The sequence below is a fragment of the Melospiza melodia genome, chromosome 18 (genome assembly GCF_035770615.1).
Source record: "Melospiza melodia melodia isolate bMelMel2 chromosome 18, bMelMel2.pri, whole genome shotgun sequence".
NCBI classification, from domain to species: Eukaryota; Metazoa; Chordata; class Aves; order Passeriformes; family Passerellidae; genus Melospiza; species Melospiza melodia.
This window is the reverse complement of record NC_086211.1, coordinates 7709922-7720160: the sequence shown is the minus strand read 5'-3', so window position 1 is coordinate 7720160 and position 10239 is coordinate 7709922. Positions and strand designations below refer to the sequence as shown.

Here is a 10239-nt window from a genome sequence, read left to right as displayed (position 1 = left end):
AGAAGCAAGTAAGGCTCTGGTCTTGTGAGGGACTTGAGTACTTTGCTCAGAGAGTCAATAAGATTATTCATGTACTTAAATGCTAAATAGGTCTTTTAGAACAGTACTGAAACTGCTGTCCACCTTCCCAGGTTAAACGTGCTAGAGAAAATATGTTTTTTCTCTGCTTTTTCAGTGGATGTCTTCATGAAGGTAAGCTAGAGTCTGGTGGTACAGCTTTTATGTGGATGTGTTCCTTTTGAAAAGAGTATTTTCTAAAGCATTCATTCAAACAACCAGCAGAAGTGTATACAGCAGTGTGTGTGGGGGTGATTATATAGCACAAAGTCCTGTGAATTCAGCTTTGTCTGGTTTTCCCCCACCTATTGAACTTTTAAAATTTTTTTCTTTTAAGTTCTTCTCATCTTTCTGCAGCAGACCTGAGGAAGAAAGAGGTCTGTTATTGCCTCCTGAAAGAGAAGTGAGTTTTCCTGGAGCCTTTTCTTGGGGGCAGTATCAGCAGGGCTGGGAGCCTGACTCACTGTTTGGAAGCTACGTGAAGCTCATCAGCAAAACAAAACACAAAAGAAGGGGATGGCAGAGGAGCAAGTGATGGTTTAAAAGTGCCACATGCAGTTTGCAGCACTCTGAGTTCCTCAACTTTGCAGTTAACAACAGTGAAATGCCACGAGGAGCTGGAGGCAAAGGGAGAACCTCTGCCATCTATTTTCTGTTGTGCTGCTGCCACTTTGAAGACTGGCCTGGTTTTGATCCTGAGCAGTAGGGCTTCCCTGGAGAGGGCTATTTCTACAATAGAAGCATATGTTTCCTCAGAGCTAGAATTGCCTCCAGGGCACAGTTCAGGTAGCTGCCCATGTGATGGGGAGAGCTGATTGTAGTAAGAGTCTTCTCCTCTCTCCCCATCTGGAGCTCTCAGTGGAGCCTCACAGGAGGCCCTGATGCACGTGACATGTTTCTGTGTGGTAAGAGGAGGAAAACTGGGAAATTTGTTCACATGCACTAATGGTTCCCTCTCTCCTGCCCTGCAAATGGAGAGGCCACAGAAAGTAAATCTGCTCCTCATACCTCAGCTGGCTGAAGTGAAGCTTCTTAAGGAACTTTTCTGCCTTGCTGCACAAAGAAAAGCAGAATGAACTGGGTTTCCACATCTGATTTGGTTTTACATCACTGAAGTAAAATTAGTGAAATGCTTTGTTATATATCAGAATTAAGGGCCCAAAGTAAAGGTAAAGATTGCTTTTGTGTTCTGTGTGTAAATGGTATTTGGAGAGGTTTTTGCCCTTCAAACAACTTCAAACCACTTTTGGCCTAAATGAAATGAATTTGGTTGTTCTGCTTTCTGAATTCTGCAGTAACAGAACTCCAGACAGAAATGTCAATAAAGCCAATTTAAAACTAACCACAATGATTTCTTCTACTTATAGGTATTTATGTTTAGTCTTCTCGCTGTTTTCTAAAGGAATGACATTTATGTGTAACATCAGGGCCACGGTGAGGAGGGCACTGCTCTGCTGCTGAAAAACAGGCAGATGCCTCTGGAGCCTTGAGGAGAGCAGTTCCTGAAGCTCATCTCCTAAACAGCCCCATGCTTAGACAGTGAATGATGTTTATTCTTTTCCTAAGAGCAGTTTATTTTTATCATGACATGCTACATAACAATAACAGGTGGATGTACTTCACTTCAAAATTCCAGAGGCACTTCAACTTGGTTAGCTTTCTTTTACTTTTTTCTGAGGAAATGAGCCTTCCTAAACAGCTAGAGAGTGATTCTGGGGGCAGGAGGATGGAGTGCCAAGTTAGTCACACACACCCCCATGCACTGGGGCTGTGGAACAAAACACTGGTGACTTCAAGAGACAAATGCCATTTACTGAGGGAGATGGGAAGAGCCAAATGTTGAGTTGTTGCAACACACTGGTGTGAGTAAATGCCTGGAAGATAGCAAAGGTGGAACTGGGAGGGCAATGGTGGAGTGTGTAAATGGATTGGGAGAGGCTGTGTGAGGGTAGAGGAGTCTCTCAAAGGAAGAGGTGTTGTTTGGCCAAAAATATGTGTGTTAATATTTTAATACAGTTACAAGAGGCCAGGGACATTGGCAAGAGAACTGGTTTAGGGTCTGATCAAAGCTGTCTTACCTTGCAGGAATTAAACTCAGAGTTGCTACAGAGAAAATGTTGCCTATAGGAAGGACAAGTCTTAGATTATACCCTATTAGATGTATATAATTTTGCTGCAATGAAACCCTTTTCTTCAAAGCAATATTTTCATTTTTCTGTACTGTTAGGATGCAGGATAATTTAGTCAAATTGTACCCCTTTTGAGTTAAAGAACTGTCCTTATCAATAGCATTCTGCAGGTCTCTCCAGACTTGGAAGGTGAGGGAGACCTTTCTATGTTCTCATAAAAGCTGTTAAAGTAAAAAAAGGTGATTATGCAAGTTCTTTACTAGAGTCTCCTCAGTGCCTATGCATTGGCAGGCTCCGGTTTTATGAGAGAATAGTGAAGATTTATTAATTTTTAAGGTCAGAAGTGTTTCTTGTTGCCAGGGAAGGCTGTGGGTGCAGCTGCAGGTCCACAGCCTGCACCCTCAGACTCCACAGCCTCACAGACTTCTCTTCATCTCCTCTTCCTCTGGCCTCCAATCGCCTTGGAGACACCATGAAGGTTACAACTGGTCTCAAACACTATCTATAATGGAGCTTTGCCTATGTGAACCTACTGAAAACAACTTTAAAGCTTTTTAACACCAATTATTTCCTTCTAGAATTGAATGTTTATTCCCTGAACTCCCTTTTAGGTTTCAGCTGACAAATCTCATTGTAATTAATTTGAACTCTATTGTGAGTACATTTTCCAAGGGAACAGAAAGCAGATGTGATAAATGCCTGAACATGAGATTTAACCTAACATCTGTTGTTTTAAAGAAGAGTTACAAAACAAACTGTGTTTTGTTTAATTGGTAGATGATACACCTGATTTTCCATTGTATATTTTCAGGTTACATTGAAAACATCTGATAGAAATGTGCACTGAGATAAACTCACTTGACCTGTCCAGCTTGCAGTGGTTATGACAAATTAGTGCTGCTTTTGCAATAGTCAGCATATAGGTGGTGTTTCAGATAAAATGAATCTGTTGCACACAATAGAAGTCAAACCCTTTCTGGAAGACAAGAAACTGAAAAGGATCCATCAGGAGCTTGTATGATGCTTAACTATGGAATTACTGGGCTAATTCATATCTTTAACATAAGCATATGCTTAAATCCTTTGCTGGATTTAGACACAAATAAATTAGAATTAAAATGTAACTACTTGACAAATATTTCGGAAGGTGGAGGCTAATTTATCCTCTCCCCAAGGTGAAAAGAAAGCACATGAGATTCGTGTCACAGACTCTATGTTTCCTCTACTGTAGTTTTAAAAAGTTGGATTAGAAAGTACTCAAATGTTCAAGCTTGCTTGGGCTGGAAATTCCAAGTGGTTTAACTGCAGAAATGGTGTGGCATGCACAGAGCTCACAGTGGAAGGCTGACAAATGGAGGTGACACTTTCTTACCACGTTACTGAGCAGAAACCCACTCCAGCCTGTGAATACCAAGAAGGGTGAAAACATTTAAGATTATCTCTTATTTTAAAATCATTGTACCGATAATTTTTACTAATTATTGAAAAAAAATGTATTATTACAATATTTCAGTGCATTACTATTTGCCATGCTAAATCTCATCAGGCCTCATTTCAGGATCAAGTCACAAAGTTAGGTTCTCTGTTCTGCAGTTTAGGGTTTCCTATGCAAATGCCACATTTGGCTGGTGTGATTAAATCCTCCCTGCACATCTCAAAATAAGCTACACAATTTGGATTTGGAGCTTTTCTTTAAGAAAATCCACAATCCTCCCCATAGTTACTTGTTGGAGCTTTTGTGCTTCTGTAGCGCAGCGAGCGCCGGCCCCGTCAATGCCCCCGTTCATGGGGCTGGAGTGGCCCCTGTGTGGCACAGGCGTCACTGCCTGGTGACACAGCTCCTACAGACTGTGGCTTGTCAGGGGGGTGGCTCTGGCACGGCCGTGCCTGTCACAGGCATGCACAGCAGCACCCCTGCAGCCCCTGCGAGCCCTGCAGCGCTGCAGCTGCGCGGGTGCTGAGCCCTCTGAGCCTGTCCAATTCACAGGCAACCCCTGAGGAAGGGGAGAGAATGCTGCATCTGAATCCATCCTATCAGAAGGCAAATTAAGTACTTTATACACTGTGTTATTCTATACTATATTACATTACATCTAAACCGATTCTGCCAAGCCCTCAACCCTGCACACCCTGCACAGAATCTCGTGACTGTCAACGACTGTCCCGACACACTCACACACACACACACACACACACACACACACACACACACACACATGCACACCTGGCCCTGACAGGCCAAGGAAACCAAACACCATCACTGTGGGTTAACAACCTCCACACCGCATTCTACTTTGGCACAAACACAGGCACAGCAAATGAGATAAGAATATTCTTGGGAACTGTGCCTTGCTTTTCTCTGTGAAGAGGAATGTGGGGCTGCACCCTCTGGCTGAGTGCAGCCTGGAAGGTCCTGCAGCATCACCTTCATTTCTGTGGGAAGGAACAGGAGGCACAGGGGAGTGAGGCTCTGAGGAAAAGGAGCTGATGCAGACTCTGATTTTGTGGCCAATTAAATAGATTTCCAGGCCCCTTGTTAACTTCTGCCCATCCACCAAATGAGCAGCCAGCCTGAGCAGAATAAGATTACTTTCTCGTTTTGCATAAAGCTTTCACAGGCTATCCCCCCTGTTAATTAAGTAGATTAAAGGTTCTGGCTTCCTTGAACTCTGCTTTTCTTGTCTGATACACTTTGAATTAGATGTAACCATTATAAAATGATCAGAAGAAAAGACTGAGTTTTTTCTCACTTTCTAGGTATTGTGGGTATTTTTAGGTACCACACTTAGCAGATACAGCAAAAATCCCTGCAGGGGGATGCTTTAAGTGGTTATAAAAGCCACTATTAATTTGGTTTTATTTCCTTGATATAAAAAAATCCTATTTTGACTTTCCAGCAAGAGCAATTTGTCTGTCAGTGGACACATATTTTCCTCCTTCGGGGTTGAATTTTTGGTGTTGTTATTGTTCTAGATAAAAAGAGTAACTGTTTAATCAAAAAGTAGTGCCATTAAAAATGTTAATGAGCTTTATATCCAGTCTTATTCTCATGTAGTTCCACTGACTGTGCCATGATTTCTCTTGATTTACTTTGGCATAAGTGAGGCATAAGCAGAATCCGTCTCGGGTTAGCCACAGCTTTACTGTAATCCATGAGGTCAGTGAGAGCACCAAAGGAAGGAAGCTCTACATAATCAGAAATCAAATAACACAATCCCCCTACAGCTCAGCTCAGTGCTTGCTGCTGATGTCAAACACGTGCCCAAGGCACACCAGGGGCACCTCCAGCAGTTGCCCAGGGGAAGAGCAACAGGACCAGTCGTGTGCCTGAGCACTGGGACTAGAAATGGTTTTGATTAAATTCATGTCATTTTACAGGCAGGTGCAGTGCTCTGATATCTTCATGTTTATTCTGCAGTTCACCTGCCTCTGTCTGTGGCAGGAGGGAAAAAATGTTGGAACACATCATTGAAGAAAGGAAGGGGAAAATAAGGGGGAGGAAAACAAACTGAAAAAATTGAACTTGTCAGCATGAGTAGGGAGAGGGATGTAACTGCAAACAACCTGATGTGGCTCAACTCAGCCGAGACCATGGAGCAATTCTCTGTGCAGCAGCAGAGCCAGGTGAGCACTGCTCCCATCAACTTCACTCAGATTGCTTCACTGAGTGGGATGAGCAGGATTTGGATTTTAGAAAACTGCAGAGAATACTCTTGCAGGGTTCTCAGATATTTCCCCCTGTTTAAATTGGCTCAGCAGGCCTTGCAAAAATCCCTGTGGGTTTGAACAAAAAATTATTTGCAGTTTCCTAGAGGCCAACAACTGTTTCTCCTTTAATCAGATATTGCCCTGAAGGGAGTTTTGGTCTCCCTGTGGATCAGGCATCAGTAATCTAAAGTTACTTAAGTGGGGCCAAATCCTGGCATGTTTTAAAGAGGGTTAGTAGTTTCTTTTACATCCAAGCCCACAAAGGCTCTGGATGATATACAGTGTGTGGTAAGATTACATGGTAAAAGTTTCTGTCCTTGATGATATTAGTGCTTGGGCACACTTTTGACAAAGACATACAGCTGTGATTTTCCTACCTTGAACTTGAAAGAGAAGTCAGGATTTAATTTTATGTCAGCACCCGGAGGCTCTTTATTTCTTGCCTTTGCTCTTTATTGCTCCCACACTGCAAACACAGAAGTCTCCAATAATACAGCCCATGGAATCAGAAATGCAGGGTCATGCAGTGCTTGCTATTGGCCCCTGAAGTCCAACTTGGGCACTGCTATAAAAGCAGAGACTCCTCTGCCATTGACTCTTCTCTTCCACTGCTGCTGGCCTGGGAACACGAGAGCACTTACTGACCACAGAGCTTTGCTTCCAGACACTAAAGGAACAGTGTTTTCCAAAGGGGCCTCTGATCTTTGCCTGTGGAAGCTGCCAGTGGCCAGCAGCTCCAGTCTGAGGCCTCAAGCTGATCATCCTGCTCATGCTCCTCGTGGCTGATATGCAAGGGCTTTGTCAGATCAATGGCAAAATTAAATTCCAGAGTCAGACTTGGCTTTAATACTTTTTAATAGGTTTGAGTTTATGTGAGAAGGGAAAGGCAAATCATAGGAGGATTTCAACCCTTTCCTTTTTGTTTTCCTTTGTACCAGCCAGCGTCCTGGGCCAGCTGATGCAAGTGACCCCTGTTAATTTTGTTAATTGCTGTGCAGGCAGACTTTGATGGGGTTCTGTGCCAGCAAGGAGTTGCCTGCAGCTGTGGGTTGGATGCTCTTCCTTTAATTTTTATATAAGCCCACATATTTTCAAACTTCTCTTGCATGATATTGGTGGTAGATCTTAGAGTACATTTTGGATCAGACAGCTGAGTGTTTCCCCACTTTCAGGGATTTGTAGTGTTTTGTGATGGTTGCACAATGAAATAAGCACTTGTTTTGCAGTTTGAGGTAGCTAATGGATTTCAAAGCTCTTTGCTATTGTAATTTTTCTGCCTAATTGGTTTCTGTCTGTAACTGTATGCCTTCACTTCCAGGACTGACTCTTACATTGCCATGTGTGAGATTGATGCAGATTCTGTTCACAAAATGACACAGTTCAATAGCAATCAGGGATGCAAACTGAGGAGGCAGAGGCTGCAAGATTATTTTCATCTGCCACTCGAAATGCAATTTCTAACCTGCTTCTGGAAAAATGACACCCCAGCCTGAGAAAGTGGGTAACCTATCATTTTATGAGGCAATAATTTAAAACTGTTGGACAGCTGATTAATGAAAGATACAGGCTGTACATAAGTCAAATTTCTGAGTCAGTTTTACAAAGGTGGTTTTTGCACAGGCTCTCATTTATAACCAATGTGGTTTTTGAGATCCTTGATTTGGTGTGGCATGTGGGAAGGGACTTGTAGGTCAGCACCATGTCTAACATTCGGGGGGTATCTAGTTTCTGTAAATATTGATTTCTCGTTGAACAGGTTGACTTTAATTTGTTTTTAATTAGTAATGGCAGATGTTCAGCTGGGAGAACATCTAGGGATCATTATTCTAATAATGTCCTATTAGCTTTTAAACCTTCCTCTTAATGTAAATCTGTAATTAGAGTGCTGTCTCTATCTGCTGCATCCTACTACCAATTCTCTCTGTAAGCCAATACAGTGGGATGCCAAAAAGCTGCAGGGATTGTAAATTGTGTCTTATGACTCTGTGTCATGGGTAATTGCACACTGAGGACAAAGCAGAATAAAGCAGAAGAGCTGCAGCTCCTCCCAGTCCATGGGAGGGGTGTTCCCTTGGGCGGAGGATGCTGTGACAGCCAGGTGGAGGTGGAGCAGAGTTTGTGCGTGTGAGAGTCCCACTGGCCCAACCTGGGGCAGGGCAGCCCTTGGGGAGGCTGCTGCTGTGTCCCCAGCCCTGCCCAGGGGTGCCAGACCATCTGTGCTGGGGGCTGAGGAGGCTCCCCCTCAGCTGGAGCTTTGGCTTTGTGCGTGTTTGGGGGAAGGTTCCTCCTGTAGGTCACTGTTCCCCCATGTGCAGTCCCAGCACAGCAGCACTGACTGGGCACTCCTTGAAGAGATTTTGTACCCACACAGCTCCTCTGGTTCCATTCCAGCCTCAGACTGACAGCGAATCACCAAACCAGCAGAAATCAGGGCAGGAGGTGTCTGTGAGTGTAAAATTTAGCTGGTTTGGTGGTTTTATCCATGTACCTTGTCTCTTACAAGCAAACCCCATTTCATTCACTGTCCTCTGGGGGCATATTCACTGTTACCCATATTGATCCTTCCTCACAGATCCTTTGCATGTGTGGATCCCAAAGGAGAAGTTAATGTCCTTTTCTGCGCATGCTGCAAACCAGCTGTGCCAAGACCTTGTGAGCTGCTTACAGAAACCTTGGCCTTCTGATGGCCTCCAGGGGGCCAGGGGCAGATCCAGAGCCCCCTGCTCTCACCCCAGTGTATTACTCATAAAACCCCAATCCCATTCGTGATTTCTATTGCAATAGAAAATGCTAGTCCTAGCCATCACATAGGAGGCATGTGTGACCATATCTGTATATATTTCATGTTTCCCTTGAGAATAGCATGTCATTTAACTTCTTCAGTGTTGAGTTTTTGTCTTGTACCCACATTGAAAAGAAAACAACACTCTGAAAAACTCCCTCCAACTTTCCATCCTCCTGGAGTCAAGCCTAGAGTGGTATAAATCTGCCATGCTCTCTGAGGAAGATTTATTTCCAGTCCTGCAGTGACATGATAATTTTGACTTACCTGCAGAAACTTCCTGCCTTCCTCTCTTCCCATCCTGCTCACTGTATCTTTCTCTTCTCTTCCTGCAGGCACAGTGCTTGGCTGCTACTTCAGTTAAAATAAATAAACAATGGTCTGAGGTATCCACCAGACTCTTCTGGATCACCCCTGTGCCATGGTAAAGTTACCAGAGCCTGCTGACCTGTTTCTCTTACTTATTCTACAGCCCTCAGTAGTTGGATCATCTGCACAAATGGAGTCAACAGGCAGCAGATGTAGGACAAGAACCAGATTTCATCTCTTTCTTTGCATTTCTTTTACAAGATGAAGATACCTGATACACTTGAAAGCCAGAAGACCTGTAGTGATAGCTCATAAACTGCTGTCCTGATACACATGCTGATAAGCCCAGCTTATTTCCTTTAAACCCACATCTGCTGCCTCTCAGGGTGCTGGAAGCCTGTCCTGCATGTTTAGGGAATAAACTATTAGGTTCTTTTTCTAATTACTGTGTATTTCTCAGTGTTTAACTTCATTCTTTCATTCAGGCTGTGCTTGAAGCATATCCTGCCTGATGTGACTAAGCTGTTGACTCACTTCTTTTATGGCTGCAATAAAACTAGATCTAATGACCAATGTCTGGATATCAACCACCGACAGCATTTGCAAAAAAAAAATAAAAATCCAGATTGTTCCTTCTCAGTATTGTGTGTCCTGGTATAACTTCCACATCATTTATAACACCAGGCAGGCATGGCACTGGTGTAATCAGAGTTTTGTTTTCTTCTTTTGTAAAGATTATCTGCTTGGCTTTAGCATTATCCCAAACTCTTCAGTTCTGAGTTTTAAATAGTGCTTGCTTGGAATGGGTCCCCATAACCATTAGTGCTGGTAATTGCACTCAAAGACCTAAAGTAGACAATTAGCCTTGCACTGAGCCCCAGAGGTTCCATAATTCCATGAATTTGGAGTTCTCCTCAGTTTTCCCATCCATCTTGGTGGTCTCTCAGCTCCTGCTGCCATCTCAGTGGGCTGGGGAGGGGAAAGCATCTTATTTTGGTTTTATTTGCAGGTTGACCCCAGCAAATTTCTGCAATGCAAGGAAGGCTGGGCTGAGCACTGCAGGAGAATCTTTGCACCTCTGCTTGTGTCTCCTCTGAGCATGAGGTATGAGAATGGGGCATTTTCCTTGCCAGGGGCAAAATAATGGACTGTTTGATGCAGAATAGGGCATGGATGGGCAGGAGAATCAGGGACCTGGAACTGATTCCCCTGAGCCTCCACCATCTGCTGCACTGAGGAAAGCCCACAGTAATT

General features: G+C 43.6%; 1 long non-coding RNA gene across 1 annotated transcript in view; it reads left to right on the top strand.

Moving 5' to 3' along the window:
* The window catches only part of LOC134426696 (uncharacterized), a 57749-nt gene extending 48203 nt beyond the window's left edge, over positions 1-9546 (top strand). Inside the window, exon 3 of the long non-coding RNA XR_010030022.1 lies at positions 9012-9546. This is a non-coding gene — a long non-coding RNA (uncharacterized LOC134426696). The remainder of the gene's footprint in view (positions 1-9011) is intronic.
* Positions 9547-10239: the final 693 nt, after the last annotated feature.